Genomic DNA, 24,941 nt, shown 5'->3' with positions numbered 1-24,941 from the left:
ATGGCACGCTGCGAGTCTGCAGTGGTACAATAAAAAGAAATGTTGCCCCCTAGTAAAGATCGTTATCATTGGTTGGAGCTGTAAATGAGGCTTTCATCAAGTTGTACATATGGATGCTGTTTAAACAACAAACTGACAAGTTTCTTACTGAGATGAGAATGTTGTCTGAAAGTTTCCATTCCGTTTGCGCTGTAACAGTTGCACTTGCAAAACGTTAAAAAAATTACTCTTACCAACACTGCTTTTTTTTTCAGTCCCACTCTTTAAACATCCATGCTGACATTTAGACAAAGTCCCTTGGCCAGTTATGATAAAATAGGTGATAACAGCACCTTGTATTCTTTGGCAACGCTTAAAAGAAACCGCGTTAAATTAAAATATGAAACCGGGCGCAGTGGTGGGCTGCAGGAACAATACTGATAAAAGAGGCACCTGTGGGTATTAAGAGGGGAAGGGAGAAGAAGAAAATGCTAAAAGAAGAAAAGTGTAAGAGGGAGTAAAAGCAGAAGAGGAGGAAGGAAGCGGGTAAAATAGCTAACTGTATGGTGAGGAGAAAGGAACAAAATAGGAGAGGTAAATGCTATTGGGAAAGGATATGGCGTTATATGGAAAGGTAACAATTTCGGAGCTGGTGAACAAAGTATGAGTTTTGGCGTAGGCCCAAGATCCTGTGTTGTTGGGCAAATAATTTAATCACCGTGTTTGTCCCATAAAGTAATGAGTTTTACTTGTCCGTGTTATAATTTGTTTTAATATATCTTTAAATGGTGCTTATAAAAGGCACTCCAAAACCTTTGGGTCCAGTATGCACTGTAAGTGCCGGTGTTGACAATGAAATGTGTAGGGGAGTGCTGGAAAACACCAGCTCAAATTAAGCACTACTATAAAAACGAGATTTTGACAATGCCTTTTATCGAGTTCTACAAACAGCCATCTACGAGTTCTTTAACCTCGGTTAAAAGCATCTGAAATGCTTTATTAACCCACATTTGAAACTGGTCGGCATCCAAGGGCATTCCATCTATACAACACATATAGAGAGGTTTATGCTGCACACAGCTTCTCAGAACTCCAACAAGTAAGTATTCCCCAGAGCACAGCATGGCTTTGCATACAGACATGCAATAGGTCTCGCAGTTACACGAGTTAAAGCTATTGGCATTGTAAATGACAATGCCAATAGGCATTGTTATTTGCAATGTCAATAGCTCAAACTCGCGTAAATGCGAGACCTAATGCATTGCAAATGCTTGTTTCCCAGCGAAGGATCTGTGTTTATTTAGGCCTTTGTCTGCCCAGGGATTAAGCGCCGGCCCACCAGCATTGTGAATTTGGTGGCAATAAAAGCCCGCCATAACACACTGTAAAATCATTCTTACCATGGCATTACTTGCACAGTATCCATTACAAACTAGAATGCTGGGACTCCCCTTTCACTAATCTAAAGCATTTTATCTCGTTCAGTGCTTAATTTGTAAAATTTGAAGTGCAGGTGCTCAAATCTTTGTCGGAGGCCACACCTACTTTTTCTTTGGCTCCACCCACTTCCTCCAGTGGCTCCACCCACTTCCTCTATTAGCTCCACCCACATCGTCAACTGGCACTGCGAAAAGTCAGATGAATTTCAGCAAGGGAGCCTGCCTTCCTCATAGTAAGGTTTAGACAGGAAGTTCCCCTGCCCTGTGAACATTTTCAAAAAGATTAAATCAAAAGTGCATTTAAAGCACAATTTTGAAATAAATTAGATAAAATCACTAATGCATTGAAAAGGGACAATTCCAGTGCTCTATGTGCTAATTTGGGGAAAGGACAACACTCCTCCTCTTACTTTGCCCACCCAAATTCAGGCCTTTTCCAAATCATACCCCTGCTTGCCCTGCAGCGCTCACTCGAAAGAGACACAAAGTCTATACAGTTTGCCTCAATTTTAAGCTTTGGCTTCTGGTATAGCAAAAGCAGGGTAAGGTGGCAGTGTGCAGAGTTAGTTACACACTGTGATTCACAAAAATTAATTAATTAATTGACACTCAGGGCCGGACTGGGAACCCAAAGCAGCCCTGGCAAGTTTTGTTACACCAGCCCCCATACGGAACATAGCACACAAGCACAGCAAGCGTAATGACCTCCACAGGTGTTTGCATGGGGGAATTCTCCCCTCAAAAACATTTTGCAAAAAGAAAAACCAAAATGGTGCACAACACATTTTCCATTACATATTTAGCTGTATCAACTTTCAAAGCATAGTAAATCATAAATGATGACCTGACATAAGCACCCAGGCCAGAAAGCATGGAAATCTCACACTCACAAGTATTCAACAAGGAAACATGGAAATGTCACACAAAGGCACCAAGGCCAGAAATCATGGAAATGTCACACAAAGGCACCCAGGCCAGAAAGCATAGAAATGTTACACAAAGGCACCCAGGCCAGAAACCATAGAAACGTCACACAAAGGCACCCGGGCCAGCCGGCCAGAAAGCATGAAAATGTCAAAGAAAGGTACCCAAGCCAGTGGGGCTGGAACAATTTTCAGAGTGTTGGTGCTGCCCTCAATGTTACATCACTGAACGAAGTCATAAGATTGAGAAAAATGCAAACATCACACACACTAAGGACAAACATAGCAAATGAGCCTTGCCCATTCCGGCGGAGGTGGTGAGAGTGTGGTATGTTGCAGTGGAGCATTTAGAAGCCCACTGCTTGTTGAGTGGTGTTGGTGAACTCAACTGTATGAACCAAATCTTTCCACAATCCTAAACTCACCAACCCCAATTGCCTCAACTTCCTGCTCTATCCAGTGCTGTGGTAGAATACCTGCATATCGGCTGATGCTTTGGACAGTTGAGTAGCTTTGATGGGAAGAGGAGGTTTCTGAGGTGGGAGTATCAGGCAAGTGACACTTCTCGGGCTCCCTCTGTGCGAGCCTTCAGGGAGAATCCCTCTTCATTACTACCTCCCTGACCCTGGACTCTGCAACGCACTCCCTTACAGGCTTGTTTATCCCAGTAAAAACAATAGTAAAATCACCTTCAAACTTAAAACATTGAATATAGTGGTAAATATAATTAGCACGAACTTCAAAGTATGTTCCACAGTAGCCCTTATGACCCCGACTGCTAATTAAATAAACAAAATCAGAAAGGCCATGACAGGGCCGGCTTCAGCGCTGATGCGAAAGTCTTTTTTGGCGTTGCACCAATAACCTCTCTCTCCGTAAATAACCTTTACTACCACCTTCCAACAGTGCCCCTCATCCCTCCATGCCCCCCCTATTGACATCCTCCTCAGATTCCCTCACTGCCACACGCCACAAGTGTCCCTCATCTCCCCATAGCCCCTCCCCCTCATGACCTCCTCCTCGGATTCCCTCACTGCCACCCTCCACCAGTGTCCCTCATCTCTCTGTAGCCCATCCCCCTCATGACCTCCTCCTCAGACTCCCTCACTGCCACCCTCCAGCAGTGCCCCTCATCGCTCCCTCCTCCACCCCATGACCTCTTCCTCGGATTCCCAATCTGCCGCCCTCCAATAGTGTCCCTCATCGCTCCATAGCCCCTCCCCCTATTGACCTCTTCCTCAGATTCCCTCACTGCCACCCTCCAACAGTGCCCCTCATCTTTATGTAGCCCCTCTCTCATATGCCTTTCATTTGTTGTATAGCGCTACTCATATCAGTGTAGTGTGTGTCAGTACTTTACACCACTCACACATTATACAGGAGACAATGAATCATACAAGTATGTAAATCAGTCTACAGGGAATGTCACATAAGCCAATGAGGATCACAAGGTGTATGAATCACGTGTCATCCATACCTGTGGGACGGAAATTTTACGAGGGTTTGGGCTGGTGAAACACAACCTTAGGATTTAAAGAGTATTCAATGGGGGTCAGCTTTACTGATAAAAATGTACTCATTTTGGCAGTGCTTAATTTGTAAAATATGAAGTGCAGGTGCTCAAATGTTTTTTGGGGGCCACACCTACTTTTCTTTGGCTCCACCCATTTCCTCCACTGGCTCCACCCACTATATTGGCTCCACCCACATCCTCAACTGGCACTGCTAAAAGTCAGATGTAATACCAAACAATCTGAATTTCAGCAAGGGAGCTTTCCTCATAGTAAATTCCCTTTTGATGGCATGGGAAGTAGGCAATATGTATGGTCTATCAAGTTTGGTTACAACAAACTCAATATCACCAATTAAACATTTACAGCATTTTTACAAATTGTAGTTATCTGTTGAAAAGCTGATAACAGATAATTTCCTGTATACGGAAATGAACACCCCTCCCAATCATCAGAATGGCATCCAGAAAAAGTAAATCTGAATGGAATTTTAGCTTAAAAATTATAATAATCTCTTCCAAAAAAAGCTGCCTAAATATTTATATGTGAGGACATGTAATAAGCATATGTTATGTTAATTGAACTTTTAAAGCGCACAGTTATCCTGGGGTGTCCTGGCGCTAAGCACCACCTGCTGGATATCATAATAGAGGGTACTACTGAGTAAAAAGCCATGTTTTCAACCTCTTTCTGAATGAGAGGAGGTCTGTAGAATTCCTCATATGAAATGGGAGATCATTCCAAGCCTTTGAGGCGCAGGTGATAAAACTCCTACCTCCCCAACTAACTTTTTTGACTGAAGGAACTATGACTTGTTTTGCTCCTGCAGAGCAAACAGTCCTTCTAGGGACATACCACTGGAATTTCCACCTCAAGAAGTTGGGTCCTACTCCATTGAGGGCAGGGCCGGCTTTAGTGCTGGTGGCGCCCTGTGCGACAATGTTTTTTGGCGCCCGCCCAATGACCACCTCCACCACGGATTCTCTCACTAGCACTCTTTAACAGTGACCAAGGGGCATATCAGCAACACCCGGCGATAATTATCGCTCAGCGCTCTTAGCGTGAGGATAATTATCGCCGGGTAACGTGGATTTTTATTGCTGAGATAGCGTGCTATTAGCAACGCTTATCTCCTCAGCGATAAAAATCCTAACGCTAACTGCCTAACGTGAGATTATCGCTGGAAACCCAGCGATAATCTCACGCAATGTGGCATTAGCTTGCTGATAGGGACTCACAAACTTAGCATGATATCCACCCGCCATAGGATATCATGGCTAAGTCAGTCCTGAAGCAGGCGTAAGGAAAGTAGCGATAACAGGGGTTATCGCTACTTTTCCTGACGCTATGCTTCATAGCGTGGGGCTTGATGATAGGAGAAACTTCGCTTAGCGACATTTCTCCTGTCATGTTAGGTCAGGAACGCCCACTTTGCATCTCATTAGAGATGCAAAACTGGGCGTAAAGAATCCCCACGCTAAAGCAAGGTTTCACGCGTTAGCGTGGCCTTGCTAATTAGACGATAAAATTATCGGCGCTTTTCGGCCGAAAACGGCCGCAAAAGCGGCGATAATTTTTTATCGCCTGCTTGTAAATATGCCCCCAAGTCTCCATAACCACACTCTCTCAGATGCATTGAATTAGTTATATAGCGCCACTCATACCAGTGTAGGGTGTCCGAGCACTTTGCATCACACATTACACAGAGACAATCAATCATACGTGTGTAAATCCGTGTATAGGAAATGTTACATAAGCCAAAGGACTTAAAGTGTAGGGGTCACATGTCATCCATACTGGTAGGCAGTATAGTTTAAGAGTGCTTGGTGTGGAGAAGCACACACTCGAAAAAGAAACAGCAGAGTTGGGAGTTTTCTTAAATAATAAAGAATCGATTTCTAGTCAAATCAACCCTTTATGCAACATTAATCAATGTTCTAATAATGTATACTTTGCAGTGTGTATGCAGTTCTAGGAGGAAAGTTAAGAGCTCACTATTCTATATTAGGACTTTAAGTTATAAATTTCAAGTAACAAAAATATGTCTCTTTTGAAAGCAGTAACCTGCTGATCTGTTTACGTCAAACGCACTCTGTAATCTACTTGGTTCACGTTCTTTGCAGCAGGCATATTAACCCTCTGCACTAACTTCACCGAAGTCAAAATCTCAACTATACAAAGCACTGAACTCTCTCCAGGAAGATAATTAATCACACGAATTATCTTGACATTTATGTGAGGCCTGGTAATTGCCGGGGAAAGAAATGCTGCAGCAGGTGCTTCAAAAGCATAATAAACTTACAAACAGGGCGCCCCCAGGAAGCCAGCACCCGGTGCGGTCACGGTGGCACCGGTCGCACCGCCTTAAAGCCGGCCGTGATTGAGGGCTTTAAAAACAGTGCAAAGTGCTTTAAAATGCACCCACCAGGTTCCCTCTAATGCCTAGGCATGGGAAACTCTACCACCCACCAGCTTCCCTCTAATGCCTAGGCATGGAAAACTCTGCCACCCACCAGCTTCCCTCTAATGCCTAGGCATGGGAAACTCTGCCACCCACCAGCTTCCCTCTAATGCCTAGGCATGGAAAACTCTACCACCCACCAGCTTCTCGTGGACACTGTATGATCTTGCCCATGATCTGTGGCAAACTTGGAGTGATCTTGGGCAAGATGTGTTTTTGCTGCTGTTAATTGATGCAAGAGGTGCCCTGAGCACAAACATTAAATGAGGAATCGCCGTCGGAGGCCTTGGAGAACCGAATGCGCGAACAGACCCCGTGTCTGTGCTTGACTGAGGTAACAAGGAGGCCTCATGCCAGCAGCAGCGGGTTATGAAAATGTATTTCGATACATGATAGACAAGGTACACTTCTGCAATAATTCACGTATTGGGCCAATATTGTGTTTACCAGGGTGGCCTTTTATGCACAATTAGAAAAATAGATTGTCTTGCGGTATGTGCAAGTCAGAGTGCATGTTTCCAAGTACGATGCGATGCAGAGCAGTAAGGGGTGCTGGGAGTTACAAAACGGGGACTCGGGCCGTTTAATGGCCACACACTTGAGGAGCGCGAGTCGCTGATCTTTATGCTGCATAAAGAAACACTTCGCTTGGCTGGGCCGCGGGATGCATTCTATTGAAAAATTACATTGTGGATCATAAAGTGAGTCTGTTTTTTAAACTACAATCCGTCGTCCGTTACCTGCTGTGGTGGGCCCGTCCGGCCGGCAGGGACTCGAGTTGTCAACTTGTTTGGGTCTTTGGGACAGAGAGAGAGTCAGTGAGACACAACGGACGGCTGCGATTAGCAGGCCTGGTCCGGACCGGTGCTGCTGCTGCTAGCTAAGCTATGTAACCAGGCAGCAGCACACTCGGGTCGGGCCTTGGGCGGCGGGGGCCGGGGCCAACTTTAACGCGACGACTTACTCAGCTCATCTGCCTGTTGCGCGCGCCGCGTTGGTTATGCTGGGGCGTGTGTGTCAGAAATTTGTAAAAAAAATCTGCGCACGTTGCCGAAAAGCCGCCTCATACAACCAAAATCAAGCCCAAAAAACGCCCACAGCAGTCCTCCTCCGGCCCGCCCACGCCCACGAAGGCCTCCGCAGCGCGATGATGCCGCCAGAATCAGTTAAGTTAAAGAAAGTAGTTTATTTATTAAATTTTATAACAGACAGGACTCAGAGACAGCCAGTCAGTGTGTGTGAGCATGCGTGAGAGTGACTCTCAGAAGATGCGAAAGAGGCACGGGCGGCACGATTTACACAATCACACGCAGACGGCAGTAGTGAATTTAAAAATGTGACGTGCGACTGGTGCGCGCAGTGCAAGAGTGTGTAGACCCGGCCCTGTGAAGAAAGTGCCGGTGCTAAGCACCGGAAAGCACCGGCACAAATTAAGCCCTGATCTCGTTCCTCGTGCGTAATGCTGCTTTTCCCCTTTCTAATTTGAAAAAAATACAAAAACGTACTTATGTTTTTTGTGACCCTTTGTGTGTTCAGTTTTTTTTTTGTCCAGATGACTTGTTAACAGTGACGCAGATAGGTGATCCGAAAACAAAAGAAACATTTTAATTAGAGCTTCAAATTGGGGACGTTAGGCCATAAAAATATTTTTCTACGTTTGCATCATTTTTTCCCCGTACCGTGAATTCAACCTACTTGTAAAGTTCCTAACACATTACAACCATCAGGTGGCGTAACAGCCAAGCAGACCTGTGCTTTTTGGGTGGCGCTGATATTCCGGAAGATTTAGCCGTGAGCATATGTATTGTATTAATTATTTTCCAGTACGAAAGAGCTTTGTAATCCCACTATAAAACACTTTTAGAGTCAGCCGCAGATAAGGCGAGGCCCTTTTGAAGGAGGCTCATCTTTAAGAAAAACTGTTGATGACCTGATCACGTCTCCCTTTTTAAAAGTAAAAATATAAGGCATATTTTTTGCGCTGAAGAGTTTTTAATTCTTCGCTGCGGCCGTTAGCGTGTTATGTGCAGAGCAGATTGTGGCTGCAGCAGTGATGTGCAATGTGTTGCTTCTTGTAATTTGGAAGCTGGGGGATCTGGTTCCAGTCCCGGCAGGGATGCTCAACACCCTGTGATTGTGGGCAGATGACTGCATCTCTTTGTGCCTAACAAAATGAATGCGTCAGTCTGTAACGCAACTGGTGCTCATGTAAAACGCTCTGATACCTTCGGGTCGAGTTTGCGATAAATAAATAAAAAATCAGCGTAGTATTGAATTTTGGGATGTGTAGTCATGCTTTTCTAATGGCAAGCACTAGAAAGTAAATCATAAAACATGTGAGGGGCTAGTGAAGAAATAGGTATGGAATCGTAAAGAAAATGATTTGGATTGAATTTACAATGAGAACAAGCAGGAAGTGGGATAAGGGAGGGGGTGGCAAATGTTTCACTTGTGAAAGTAATCATTTCGCGGGCGCTTTGATGTTCGCAGTGGCCGCGCGGCTCACTGAGAACATCAAAGCGCCCGCGAAATGTACACGCAGGCTGCCAAATGGTGCGCGCGCCCGGCGCACATGCACTGTAGTTGGGGGCCTGAAAAGCACTCATTTGCACTTCCAAATCCCCGTTTTCTATAGCTCTCGCCAGAGCAGCGCTAACGCGCTGGCTCAGGCGAGACCTAAAAATGAATAAATAAGTGAAGCTTATAAAAAGCACTTCAAAAACGCTGGATCCAGGTTATGCTATTAGTGCCAGTGTTTATAATTAAGTGCTGTGGTGAGTTCCGGAAAGCACCAGCTCAAAGTAAGCACTGCTATAGAAAAAGTAACAGATTAGGAGAGGCAAATGCCATTGGGGAAAAGCTATAACATAGCAGTGAAAGGTGCCGATTTTAGAGCTGGGGAACAAAGTTTGATTTTTGGCATTGGCCTAACATCCTGTGATCATGGGCAAATCACTTAGGGGCCCATTTGGATGGCAGTCGGAATACCACCCCAACCGCCATGGTAGCGGAAAACAGCCGCCCGCCGGTACCACTGCAAAACCGGCGGTCCGATTAGGACCAACCGCCAAAAATAACCGACCGCGGCGGAAAGAGCCAAAAAGAAAATGCCCGTAGTGGGCGGAGAGGGTCAAAAGCCGTCTGCGGCGTACAGATTCTCTGCAGAAACACACCAACCCACCGCCACGATAGCGGAGACACCACCCGGTAAATTTGGATATCCCCGATGTGCCCGCGATACGTTCCGCTGTTTCCGACCGCCTTGGTCGCAAACAGTGATGAATGGGAGATATGGCGGAAGGGCTGTAGCTTAGCCACCGCTGCCGACGCTCCGTAAATAAAATGGCGGACAATATTAAAACACACAACATGGCCACCAAGTGCACACAGCAAACTAGTCCTGCCCCTAAAAACACCTAACACATCTCAAAGACACACACCCATGGCAAATCAGAAAACTACAAATCCCAGGACAACCCACACAACACACCTGACAGCAATAAACCACTTTGACACACCCACATAGCTGAGTATAAAACCAGCCCCTTCCATAACCACAATCCTTTGCAATACTCCACAACTTAAGGGCCCAACATCACAGCTGAAAGGAGAGGCAAATCAGCACAGCACACCACACAGACATCACAACCACCAACCCCACTTCCACACCTGCACCTCTAACCCCTTTGCACATCACACACCATACACATCACCACCCCAACCACCACTCACATACCTGCACCTCTAACCCCTTGGCACATCACACACCATGGCACCATAGAAAATGCCAAAATTCACTCAGCGTGAGTTGAAGGTTATGGTAGCTGAGATAATCAGAGTTGAACCACAATTGTTTGGTAACCTGATCCAACAGACACCATTAGCCACAAGAGCACAAATGTGGGTAAGGATAGTTAATAAGTTCAATGCAGTAGGGACCACCCCGCGCAACAAACAGGAAATACAGAAGCGGTGGCATGACCTGAAGACTGTTGTGAAGAAGAAGAGGAGCAAGAAAGAATCATGAGCTGGCACAGATGAGTGGCGGTGGCCCTCCTGTTCCACTAAAAACATTCACTTCATGGGAAGAGAAGGTGCTTGCCATACTGCATCCAGAGAGTCTCTCAGGAATAGCCGGGGGAGTGCAGGCTCATAAGTACAAACAAATGTATACCATCACACTGCTACGTACTGTCTTGCACAACTACAAAACTACACCTCCTAGGCCCAAGTCCATTAGTCTGCACCACAATACCCAACACAGGTCTCACAGAGGTAACATTCACTCCATCTGAATCACCCCAAAGCTACACAACATTTACAGGGTGGCATGTGTCCAGGCAACCAGCACCACAACTCCCACCATGCACCCCTGTCCCGCCCCTGAGCAGGATGCAGCACTCCCTCCCACCCAGATGCATGTGGCAGCCATTGTATGGTTCCCCCTCACCTAACAGGTAGGTAGCCATCTTCCCAGGGAGGGCGGTTTGGGGGTGGGAGGCTTGCACTACAACTCCCACCATGCACCCCTGTCCCACCCCTGAGCAGGATTGAGCACTCCCTCCCACCCAGATGCATGTGGCAGCCATTGCATTTTCCACCTTCACCTAACAGGTAGGTAACCATCTTAACAGGGAGGGTTGGCAGTGGTTGGGAAGCCTGCACTGCAACTCACACCAGGCCCACATGTACCAAAGATCAGCAGGATGGAAAACTCCCACCACACCCACAACCAAGTGTCCTCCATTGCATTGCTCTCCACAAACTTACAGGTAGGTAGTCAACTTTACAGGGAGGGGTGTTTGTGGGTGGGAAGCCAGCACTACAACTCCTACCATGCACCCCTGTCCAACCCCTGAGCAGGATGGAGCACTCCCTCACACCCAGATGCATGTGGCAGCCATTGCATTTCACCAACAAAACTCACAGGTAGGTAGCCATTTACCAAGGTTGTTCTGTCTGGGGGTGGGAGGCCTGCACAACCACTCCCACCATGCACCCCTGTCTCATCCCTGAGCAGGATGGAGCACTCCCTCACACCCAGATGCATGTGGCAGCCATTGCATTGTACACCTTCACCTAACAGGTAGGTAGCCATCTTACGCTCTCTTGTTCCACCCCTGAGCAGGATGTAGCCCTTCACCACACACACAAAGAGATGTGTCACAAATTCCACCCAACTGTCAGAACCAAACAGGTAAGTAGACAGTGCATGCACCCAGCCATTCCACCCAAAAAGCATGTTGCCATATGACAACACCAGCACTCTCAACACACCAAAATTCACACAGATCCTAGTGCCACTTACAATGTGCAGCCAGCCAAGCGAATGTAACTGTCACAGCAACCAAAGTGTGACTCACCAATTCACATGTTGATGAAAGTTGCTGCACAACAATGCACAGCACTGAATGCCATGTGTAAGTGCCATGGGGCCAGAGCATCAATTACCACATGAGAACAAAAAAAGCATGGGCGGCAATACAAATTGAGGTTTGCACATGGCATGACAAAGGAATGCATGAGATAACAATGGCCAGTCCATGCTCAGCTGTAACCTCTGCCAGGCAGAGTGATCAACAAAAATGCTTCACATTAAATTGTTGTGGCCCAAGTCGTCAGATGACAACATGTCCTTGTAATCACAAAACATGCACGTTGCGCATTGCACGTATTGACATGTCACACCATGGACAAGCAACGCATGTCCTGCCACAGCAAGTCAGGATGTACAGTAGTGTGCAGACAAACAATATGACAACTAGTAATCGTTCTTGTGTATGAACAGTGAATAAGGTGCATCTAACACCATGCTTGAGGGGTGCACCTCAATGACCATCTCCCCTCTGTCCCACACGTGACCAAGAACTGACTGCAGAGGACGACAACAGCAACCTGCTGAGCCAGTCTCCCCCCTGCAACATGGACTCTCGAATGTTGACTCCCTGGATTCTTTGGATAAGGAGTTTGGAGCCGGCCCATCTGGTGTGCCAGGGCGCAACAGGTCCCAGGACCCCATTGTCCCCCCACATCTGCTGCAACAACAACATCTCTGCAGCCCCCTGCTGTAACGGCCTGTGTGTCCTCAACAAGCACCACCACCACCAGTGCTGCCTGCAACACCCTCCGAGCACCAGAGGATGACCACCCCACACCGCCAACTGAGGAGTGCAGGGAGAGTATGCGTGTGTCTACAGTGGTGAGGCAACAGGTCCGTGGCAGCAGGACAGGTGGGAGGACAAGGGTCAGACATAGACAACCAGACACTGGGACCGAAGCCCTGGACAACATCAACGGAGTCATTGGGGCCTATGAACAGGCCAAGGGATGAAGGGGCCGGACTGAGGAAGATTCCCGCGAGCACCTCCTGCTGATGAGGTCCATGGACACCCGCATGGGACAAATTGTGAACCTCTTGGGCCAGCTAGTGGTGCAACTGAGAGACAGGCCTGTGCCACAAACAACACCTCCACTTCACTCTGGTGGGCTGCAGGAAGACAGTTCACCATCCTCCCCTGCGGCCACAGAGAGGGGTGAGTCCTCAGACCCCCGTGGCCCACAGCAGAGGGCCCCCTCACAAAACGAGCAAGGGGCTGTCCAAAGAAATCCCTGGGAGTAACCTGTGGCAAAGCACCTGACAAACGCCAGTCACGGAGCCAGTCATGATGGGCTCACTTTTCAATACTACATTGACTTTCTGGACTGTCCTTACCCATACTGCCTTGTGAATGGCATCTGTCTGTTAGACTGGGTCACCAAATCGATTTGGTGACTACTTGATTGTCTCATGTACCATAACTGACAACTCACTGCATCAATAATCACCTTATTGTAAATATTCACCCACCCTCACATGTCCCCCATTGTAAATAAACACTGCTCACACACACATGTCGTTGTGTCAGCTCCGTGTTTAATCCAGGTAGTGCAGTCTTCACCATGATTACAATGTACTTGGAGTATGGAATGTGTGTTGACAAGGAGAGGCTGAAGGGACCCAGGAAAACAGAACAGAACAATATTCACTAGTCAGGTGTTGGCATCACAGCCATCACTCAACACTTGTCATCAAGGAACTCAATTCTGCACACATTACAATGAGCGACAGTGCTGACATAAACACCATGTAGATGTGCCAAACGACTCTGTCCCAGAAACATTATTAGCCACCATTAAGTCAACAACCGGCTGCAGTCACAAAGCTGACACACGCCTTGCCAACAACAGCGACATCATCACACAATGGGGCCATTGTACATTGTCACTACATGAGGGCACCTCTGGTCTTGTCCAGGCAGTGAAACCGTGACTTGAGGAGACTAAAAGTCCGCTCCACCACATGACGGGTCCGCCCATGGGCATCATTGTAGCGGACTTTTTAGGCAGTGTCTGGGGATTGCGCAGTGGGCTCAGCAACCAAGGAAGGTTGGGATCTGCAGAGTCACCTAGGTGTGAGATAAACAGACCTACTTTGTAATACAACTGTGACAGAGGACAGCATGTCACACACAGAGTATGCTAATTGACTTACCCACAATCCATGCCCGCTCAGGAAGCAGATTAGCCATCAGCTGGGGCACAATACTATGCTGCATGATGTATGAGTCGTGGGCCGAGCCTGAAAATTTGGCACACAAGTGCGAGATGATCATATCACTTGCACGTTGATGGAATGGAAATGTTTTCAATTCCTGTAGACGTGCTCACGTGCCTGTGGTGGAACCAACCCAACATGTGTGCAATCAATGGCACCAACAACATGGGGATGTGCCCAAGGGCATAAAAGTCACTCTTAACATCCGCCTACTCATGCCTCCTGGGGAAATGTATATACCTTTCCTTGTATATCATCATGGCGGACAGTACATCCCGTAGCACCATGCTGAACATCGGTTGTGACATCCCACCCGCGCTGGCCACCGTGTTCTGGAATGTTCCAGTCGCAAAAAAATGCAGGGCCGCCATCACCTTCGTTGTTGTGGTGAAAGCACCCGGATATGACCTGCGAGGCTACAGCTGGGGCTCCATCATAGCACATAGGGTTTGTAGGGTGGCTCTATTCAGACGGAATTTTCGGATGATCTTCTCATTCTCCATGTCTGCCAGCACTGTGTATGGACGATGCAGATTTGGTCTCCCCCTAGTTGAGATAAAAGGGGAAACATGTTAATGCAATACACCATGGGATGTGTACCACATCTTACATTTTGACTGACAGTACACCAACAAGGACTGTCATCACAGTCGAGTTGCAGACCACCTTACATGTAGTGACACCTTCAGCTTTACTACTCGTACACTTGTCCCCTTTCACACAGCAAGTACCTACAAAACAATATCTGACTATGAGAATGCACAAAGGGATATGGACACATCTAGCATGATCATCCCTGAGAGTATTTCAAACAGCATATGTGTGAAACTGCAACACCACTGTCTCATACCTAGCTGCTGTACCTGCCACACATTCAGCGGTAAGTTGCACAGTGCACACATCGACAACACAATGAGCACAGTCTGTGCGTAAACTACAAGTGTGTGCCTGAGCCAAGAAAAGTAGGCAGTCCAATATGCACATTGTTCATTGACACATACATCACTTGGATTGTATCTGCCCTTTCACACATTGACATGGGTACCCATTGGAAAGTCCATCACAACTCTGTTCTGTGTGCATGCCCATCAAAATCACAAGTGACATGTGAGTGAGTACATGCCAATGTACTAAATCCCATATACAAACATGGCATATGTAGTCAGCAGTGGTCTAAATGTCAATATGGCATTGTGTGCACAATGATGTGCCATTAATATTTGGCCACGGTGCACTGTTGATAACTGGCCATTGGCCATTGACACAGCTTGATGTGTCCATAGGTGCTGTCAAAAAAAGTGCTCCGCTATCCAAATCACGGTCAGACATTGCAGTGTATGGCACCCAAATCATGGTCACTCATAGCAATGAATGGCACCCAAATCACTGTAGCTACAGCCCGGCCCGTGCGGTGTGTCACTTCCAATGCCCAACACACAATCGCGGTAGTGATAGGCATATACACATGGTCAAATGGCGGTTGCCATGCTCCCCCACCCAAATCACGGTCACTCATAGCAATGAATGGCACCCAAATCGCGGTAGCGCCCACCTGGCCCTTGCAGTGTGTCACCGCAATGGACCATGCCCTTACAGCCAATGGGAACCGAAATCGCGGTAGCCTAATGCAATTTTGAAAATCGCGGTAGGCGTGCTATGCCACCGCGGGGCTGGACATTGGATGCAATTGAAAGATGCACCACCGCGGTAGTGCCCGCCTGACTCCTGCGGTGTGTCACCGCCATGGACCATTCCCTTACAGCCAATGGGAACCGAAATCGTGGTAGACTAATGCAATTTTGAAAATCGCGGTAGGCGTGCTCCGCCACCACGGAGCCGGTCATTGGATGCATTTGAAAAAGGCTGACCTGGAATACCAATTGCAGCAGCTTAGAACCACTGAAACTGCCCCAGGGGGCTATATATGTGTGGGAGAGAGCCTCACATTTCCACAGCTTCCAGTGCCTGCTACCTGAGACTCCTCACTTGCCTTCTGCTGCTACCTCCAGGGACTGCTGCCTGCCACCCCTCAACACCAACAGCTTCTGCCTCCAGGGACTGCTGCCTGCCACCCCTCAACACCAACAACTTCTGCCTCCAGGGACTGCTGCCTGACACCCCTCAACACCAACAGCTTCTGCCTCCAGGGCCTGCCGCCTGCCATCCCTCAACACCAACAGCTTCTGCCTCCAGGGACTGTTGCCTGACACCCCTCAACACCAACTGTAGCAGCTGCTGTCACCTGGCCACAGTGATGGCAAGGACTGAGAAGATCCGGGCCAGCCCCTTCACCAGCGAGGAGCTGGAGGTCCTGCTGGACGAGGTGCTCACACACTATCCAAGGCTATATGGAGCCCCAAATGTCATGGCAACTCAACATGTGTATAGAAATGAGCAGGTACTGTGTCCACCCTCACACCTGCATGCATGTACGTGTGGTTCGCCCATGCTGATGTACCATGTGAGAAGCATTCTTGTCTCTGTGAGACATATCTGTGGATTTGTGATGAGTTAGTATCATGCTACTGTACTGAGAGATATTGGTACATAACACTGTGTCACCGATGTTTTCCCCCTCTTGTCCCCCATGCCTGCAGCTCAAAGTACACCAGCGTAAGGCCGTGTGGAGGGCCATTGCATGCAAGGTGAGAGCTCTAAGTGTCTCCAACCGACGGCGCACCCACTGTCACAAGAGATAGGATGACATCTGCCGGCTGAGCAAGAACGTGGCCGAGATGACACTGGGGCTGATCCCTCGGACTGGCAGGTTGGCACGGCGAAGCATGACACCACTAATGGCCCGCATCTTGGCAGTGACACAGCCTGAGCTAGATGCACATTTGAAGGAGCATCAGCAGCAAGCTAGGGGTGAGTATTCTGGGAAGGGTGACTTTGGCTGTGAATGGCTGCATGTGTACACAGCCTGGGCCAGCTCTGTGCTATTCGATATTGGTAGTGTGATGCAGTGGCTTGTAAGTAGCCTCTGTGCTGAGTGCAGCTGTCATGCATTTCCCCTACCTGTACTTCCTTTTTTTTTTTTTAATATATTTTTATTAAAGAGTAACATGACACTAATATCATCCATCAAAATAAAATATCACAAGAAAAAGAGATACAAGAAAATGTATCATCTATATCATCAGTATCATGACTTTTACAATTTTCAACCCCGAACCCCCCCACAGAACCCACCCAACCACCCCGGAGATGCTGTGGATTGGAGATAGATATAAAAATCAATTAAACATTAAACCAATTATCCCAGTGGATTAATATCTCCAGAGCACAATATATACAATATATGCAAAATATATAACCTACTATCAGACTGCACTTAATTCATAAATCATTGATTTGTACCATCCAACCAATTGATTAAAGGTGCCCAAATTAATTCCCCATTTCTACGGGCCCTTGGGCCTCTTTCTGAAAACCAAGAGCTCCCATTTCCCAACATTTATAAATTTACTGAACCACTCATGTTCTGATGGAGGTATGGGATCTAGCCAAACAGTTGCTAAACATAATCTGAGTGTAGCCATAGAAACAAAAAATAACTTCTGCTCTGAGAGCGTCATGTTCACATCGACTACTCCCAATATAATGGCCTGAGATGATAATTGAAACGTACGATGAAACAATATCTCTAACCGTTGTTTAACAGAGGAGTTAAGTTAGGGCAAGAGGAGAACATATGAATAATATCGACGGCAAACTCCCCACATCTAGGACAGTTAACTCCGGAAATCCCACCCCATTGATGTATGCGCTGTGGAGTTATATACAGATTATGCCAGGTTTTAAAGCATTGGACCTGGAGATTTGAAGATAAAGTAGAAATATAACTAAGCCGTAATGACTCTTCGCATACCTCCTGTCCGGCATGTAGTCCAGTATACCATCGACCAAAATGTTTATGTAAATCATCTTTCCTTCTTTCATTAATTATTTTATAGATAGAGGATATAGTGGAGTGCCCACCTTTAATAGCCTCCAATAATGGGAAAGAGATCCAACTAACAGTCTTCCGAGAGAGAAAGTCCCGGATCTGTAAAAACTTAAAAAAATCTTTATTATTAAGCTTAAATTTCTGTTTTAGATAGTCAAATGTCCTTACCCCACTATCCGAAACTAAATCCCCAAATTTGCTAACTCCTTGGGCCCTCCAGTCTTCGAAGAACCCATCAGCAAAAATTTGAGGCAAGAGAGTTCTATTGACTGGAGTATATATATGTATTCTTCCTATATTGAATAGTTTCCGAATAGATATCCAGACTTTAAAGGCAGCCAATAAACCCTTAAACCTCACACGTTTGAAATAAGCAAAATCTATGTACCTTAGTAAAACCCCTAAAACTTCTTCTCCATAAACTAATTTATAGGTTGATTGCTCCGAATCTTCGAAATCTGGACAGTCCAGCAACACAGAGATATGTCTCAAAGTGATAGCCCAATAATACATCTGAAAATTGGGCACAGACCAACCCCCCCTTTCTCTTGGTAATGTCATGAATTTAACAGCTCGTCTAGGTCTTCTCCCTGCCCACAGAAACCATGAAACAATACGTTCTATTTTTTTAAACCATATTGGTTCGAACAATACAGGGATAGCTCTAAAAAGATACAATATCTTCGGTAAAAAGAGCATTTTTACGACATTACATCTCCCCATAAGAGCTAGCTGAAGATCATTCATCCTACGGGTATCTTTTTCAATCTTACACAACATCGGTTTGAGATTAATCTCCACAATTTCTTCTGGATTTGAGTTTATTAGGATTCCAAGATAATTTGCAGTATCAGTGACCCTAGAGTCCACCAATAAAATCTTATCATTACAGATAATTTGGGTTTTCGAATCATTAAGATGATAGCCTGACAGTCTGCCGAATTGAGATGTCAGTTTTTGTATTTCCAGCAATGCCTGTTCAGGTAGATCTGTTAGGATGGCCAAATCATCTGCATAGCCCAGTATTTTAGATTCACCACCCTTGGATCTCACTGGACTAATCAGATTATTCAAAAGAATTTTTTTTATTAAAGGGTCGATATAAATGGCAAATAATAAGGGGGAACAGGGACAGCCTTGTCGAGTGCCTCTAGAAATATTAATAGTTCCCGACTGACTTCACATAATTGAAATTTGCGCTGTAGGTTGTCTATACATAGTCTGTATTGCTGTAATAAATCCTTCTCCAAAACCATAATGTCTCAAAACCGCCCATAAAAAGGGCCAGGAGACCCTATCGAAAGCCTTCTCCGCATCAAGCAGAATTAAGGCCATAGGGTCCCCTGAAACCTTAGTGAAGTCAAACAATGTAATTGTGCGACGAATATGATTAATTGTTTCCCGTCCTGGGACAAAACCATGTTGATAAACTGAAACCAATGTCTTAATCACCCCAGAAAACCTCAGTGCCAGCACTTTTGCATACATTTTTATGTCACTATTGATAAGCGTAATTGGGCAGTATGATCCCATATCCATTGGGTTTTTATCTTTCTTTAGAAATGTAATGATTCGGGCTTTCTGCCAGGACTCAGGAGAAAATTCTCCCTTCTGCACTATCCTAAATAAAGCCAACATAACAGGAGTAAGTTGATGCCGGAATATCTTATTTCATTTCATTTTGGCTCCTTTTCGTCAGTTTCATTCTGGCTCCTCTGCTCCTCCTATTCCCCTCTGCTCCTCACATTCCACCCCTCCCTTCTAACCCAGACTTTAGATGCTCTGCTCGCATCTCCCTCCTCACTTTTCGTCACTTTTATTCTGGCTCCTTTTCGTCAGTTTCATTCGGACTCCTCTGCTCCTCGCAATCCCCATTGCTCCTCTCATTCCCCCCCTCCCTTCTCGGCCAGCCCTTTGATGCTTATAACATTGTGTTTAATTTAGGGCATTAAACATAAAGGAGCACTGGCAATGCTGATAAAATGGATTTCATTTTGAGTAGTGACTAAAACTTTAACCACACACACAACCACACACACACACTCACAACCACACACACACACAACCACACACACACAACCACACACACACAACCACACACACACACAACCACACACAACCACAACCACACACACAACCACACACTCAACCACACATACAACCACACACAACCACACACACACAACCACACATACAACCACCCACACACCCACACAACCACCCACACCACACACAACCACACACACACAACCACACACACACACAACGACACACACACACAAGCACACACACACATAACCACACACACACAACTACAAGCACACACACACAAGCACACACACAAGCACACACACAACCACACACACAACCACATACACAACCACACACACACAAAACCACACACACACACAACCACACACACAATAACGCACACACACAACCACACACACAACTACACACACAACCACAACAACACACAACCACAACCGCACACACAAGCACAACCACACACACAACCACTCACAACCACACACACAGAACCACACACACAACCACACACACACAACCACAACCACACACAACCACAACCACGCACACACACAACCAGACACACACCCACAACCACACACACACCCACACACGACCACACACACATCCACAAGCATACACACACAACCACACACAACCACACACACACACATCCACAACCACACACACACCCACACACACAACCACAAGCACACACACACACATCCACACACACACACACATCCACAACCACACACACACCCACAACCACACACACAACCACACCCACAATCACAACCACAAGCACACACACACACAACCACACACACACACACAACCACACACATACACACACACAACCACACAACCACACACACACAATAACACACACACACAATAACACACACAACCACACAGACAACCACAACTACACGCACAACCACAACCACAACGACACACAACCACACACACACATAACCACAATCACACACGCAACCACACAAACAACCACACACACACAACCAGAACCACACACACAACAACACACAGGACCACAACCACACACAAACAACCACACACAAGCAACCACACACACAACCACACAAACACACAACCACACACACACAACCACACACACAACTACAATCACACACCACACACACAACCACACACACAACCACACACAACCACACACACACACAACTACAATCACATACAACCACAACCACACACACCCACCCACACACACACACACCCCACACACAACCACAACCACACACACACACAATCACACATACACAACCACAATTACACACAACCACACACAACCACAACTACACACACAATCACAACCACCCACAAGCACACACAACCACACACACACACAACCACACACACAACCACAAACACACAAAACCACAACCACACACAACCACAACCACACACAACCACAACGACACACAACCACAACCACACACAACCACAGCCACACACACACACACACACACACACACAACCACACTCACACACAACCACACACACATAACTACAATCACACACAACCACATACACAACCACACCCACACCCACACAGCCACCCACACCACACACACACACAACCACACACACAACAAAACACACAACCACAACTACACACACAACCACACACAACTACACACACACACACACAACCACACACACACAACCACACACACAACCACACACACACAACCACACACACACAACCACACACACAAACACACACACACAACCACACACACACACACACACACACACAACCACACACACACACAACCACAACCACACACACAACCACACCCAACCACACATCAACACACACACCCACAACCACACCAGCAACTGCACCCACACAAACCACAACCACACACACAACCACACACACAACCACATACACAACCACAACCACACACACAACCACACATACAACCAAACACACACAACCACAACCACACACACACAACCACACACACAACCACACACACAACCACACACACAAACACACACAAACACACAACCACACACACACAACCACACACACAACCACACACACACAACCACACACACAACCACAACCACAACCACAAACACAACCACACACACAACCACACATACACACACACACACAACCACACAACCACCCACACAACCACCCACACCACACACACACACAACTACACACACACAACCACACACACACACACAACGACACACACACACAACCACACACAACCACACACTCACATAACCACACACACACACAACACCAACCACACAACCACACACACATCCACACACATCCACACACACACCCACAACCGCACCCACACCCACAAACACACCCACACACACAACCACACCCACAACCACACACACACAACCACACACACACACACACACAACCACACACACAACCACACACACAGCCACACCAATCATTGGCATAGCCAATAGGTCTCGCCTTTGGGACCTTATAAGTGTTTAGCCACACATCAGTTGATGTGGTTGCACCAAGGATATTGTGCTGCATAACTAAATACTTAGAAGGTCCCAAAAGCGAGACCTATTGGCTATGCCAAAGCTTGTTTAAGGTAGCAGTTTGTCCTTTAAAAAACAAATCACTGTATTCAACTTTGTTTCAAATTCTTCCACTTTTCGCAACTTCCCATCTCTCTACCTGCTAGAAATGCTCAATCTAGCAAGCACTTGAGTTAATAATTTTATATATGTATATATTTAAATATGTATTTGGTATTTATATAGCGTGAACATAGCCAAAAAGCAGTAGAACACTGTACAGGGTCAAAAGAAAAGGCAATGTGAACATGTTATAGAAGGTGGAATTGGTTTGTAGAATTGCTGCATCGTGATACAGTGCTCTTTAAATAAGTGAGTCTCAGCAGGTTCGGGGCAGTCCTGATGAATACAGAGATAGCACCCCAGATGCTAGGTGCACACTTGGAGAAGGCTTGTTGACTTGTTTTTTTTCTTTTTTGCACTTCTTTGTCTCCAGTGTGGATGTGTCCTGGTTAGGGGTGTGCTGATAGTCACAGGAGACAGTGAACTTGTCAGCCAAGGGCAGTATTATGAAATGCAGCGAATTCTCCTTGTTAGCGCCGGGCGCACCTTTCAAAAGGTGTGCCTGGAGATAACAAGAATAGTGTGTTGTACTACATGGAATGCGCTGCCCCCAGGGCTTCTGCGAACTCATTCAAGCGAAATACGGAGCAGCTTTGAAACACCTGCTCCGTGTTTCACTGTGCAGGCTGCAACCCGCCTGCACTTCTGAGAGGGTAGAGAGATCTCCTTGCACACGGGTGCAGTGAGTGACTCCGCCCACCTTCATGGGGATGTCTGGGGGCTCCATTTGTCTCCCTTCCCCCTCCAGAGGGCTGCCATCAGGGGGTGCATTGACAGTGCACCACCTTTTAGGTGGAGCACTGTCACTGCACCTCCTGATAGCTTCTTTGCCTCTGCACCTGCATCTTTAATAAGGCGAGGGCACATAGGCAGAGGTATTCCCTCATTTGCATGGTGTACGCACCCATGCCAAAGGAGGAACACCCTCTGGAGATAGTGCTGACGCTATATGTGCGCCAGCGCCATCTGTATTACAGAAAGGGCCGCACAAGCATCTGCGCCCCTTCCTGTAAAACCAAAATGCAGCGGGAGCACGTCAAATGGTGTTAACACCCGTAGCTCCCCTGTGGCACTTCCAAAATATTGTTCCAGATAGGCAATGGTGCCGTTTATCGTGGCTTTGTAGATAATGCAGCTGGTTTTCAAGATGGTACATGCCGACAAGGAAAGCTAGTGGAGTTCCAATAGGGTGGAAGTGATGTGGTTATTTTCCCTCCAGTCCTTAACGAAGTGTGCTGCAGCATATGGGATGCACATAAGGGGAGCTAGTGAGGGGTCTTGAAGGTCATAGTGCACAGCATAGCCATCATCTATATGTAAGGGTACAAAAGCTTGAACAGCAGTTCTGAAGTCACTTACTGGGAGGAATGGTTTCACCTTCGAGAGTGCTTTTACCAATCTGTCTTGCTTTTGTTTGACTGTTTTCCTTGAAGGAGAGATTGGTGTCATGGGTGATTCTAAGTGACTTGCCATTGATTGAACGTTGGTGTTTGAACCCATCCATGTTCACATCATTGAGCCAGGTATGGATTCGCGTTTTCTGTATATTTTTTGTGCATTGTAGAAATTTTGTGTTGGTGAGATTAAGCTTTAGGTAGGTGCTTGTCATCCAGTTCTAGCAGTTTTTGAGTCATTGGATATCTAGAGCAGAGGAGACTTTCAAACAGAGCTGTGTGTTGTTGGTGGATTGTAGAATATTTATGTTATCTGGGAATTGACCTCCAAGGAGCTCTATGAAGAGGTTGAAAGTGACAGGACAAATGCAACTTTGAGGAACTCTGTAGTTTATCAGAATTTTCTGAGGCAGGGAGGTGCTGATATGAACAAACAACTATTTGTTTGGCTGAAGCATGAAATGAAGACGAATGGATAGCCCTTTAGGAGGTGATTAGCGAAGATGGAATCTTGAATTTTACACAGATTATTTTTCAATGATTTTGCCAATAAGAGGTAGGTGAGTGATGGGCTAGTAGTTGAGTAGCTGATATGGTCATCCAGGTGGACTTCTTCTGGAGTAGGAGGATCCGGTCTGTCTTGAAAGCATCATGGAAGATGCCTTGAGTGTGAGAGACATTGACAATGGTGTATAACGTTTGAAAGCTTCTATAGAAGGGGCTTTCATGAATGATGCAGGTAGCATATCATCTTATTCAGCTTAGAGGGTATTGAGGGTGTGAGCGAGGCCTTTCAGAGACAGGGGTTTGAAGCATAACCATTGTGGGATGCCCCGGAGTGGTGTCAGAGAAGAAGCAGGTTTGGTGTTAGTGCTGTGCTGTGATATCTTTTGCATTTTTTTCACTAAAGAAGTTGTTGATGGCATAACTCTTTTCTGTGGAGCATGGTATACGATGATCAGGCAGGGGGTTGATGCAGTGTTT

The 24,941-nt window shown here is 46.5% G+C and overlaps 1 long non-coding RNA gene across 1 annotated transcript in view; it reads right to left on the bottom strand.

Annotated features, from left to right (window-relative positions):
- Nucleotides 1-13,207: 13,207 nt before the first annotated feature.
- The window catches only part of LOC146862193 (uncharacterized), a 96,901-nt gene continuing 85,167 nt past the window's right edge, over nt 13,208-24,941 (bottom strand). The window contains exons 2-3 of the long non-coding RNA XR_014978392.1: nt 13,845-14,453; nt 13,208-13,758 (exon numbers count right to left, since the gene is read on the bottom strand). This is a non-coding gene — a long non-coding RNA (uncharacterized LOC146862193). The remainder of the gene's footprint in view (nt 13,759-13,844; nt 14,454-24,941) is intronic.

This window comes from Triturus cristatus, chromosome 2_2 (assembly GCF_964204655.1).
Source record: "Triturus cristatus chromosome 2_2, aTriCri1.1, whole genome shotgun sequence".
Taxonomy (NCBI): Eukaryota; Metazoa; Chordata; class Amphibia; order Caudata; family Salamandridae; genus Triturus; species Triturus cristatus.
The sequence above is the reverse complement of the archived record's forward strand: the minus strand, read 5'-3'. Positions and strand labels throughout refer to the sequence as shown.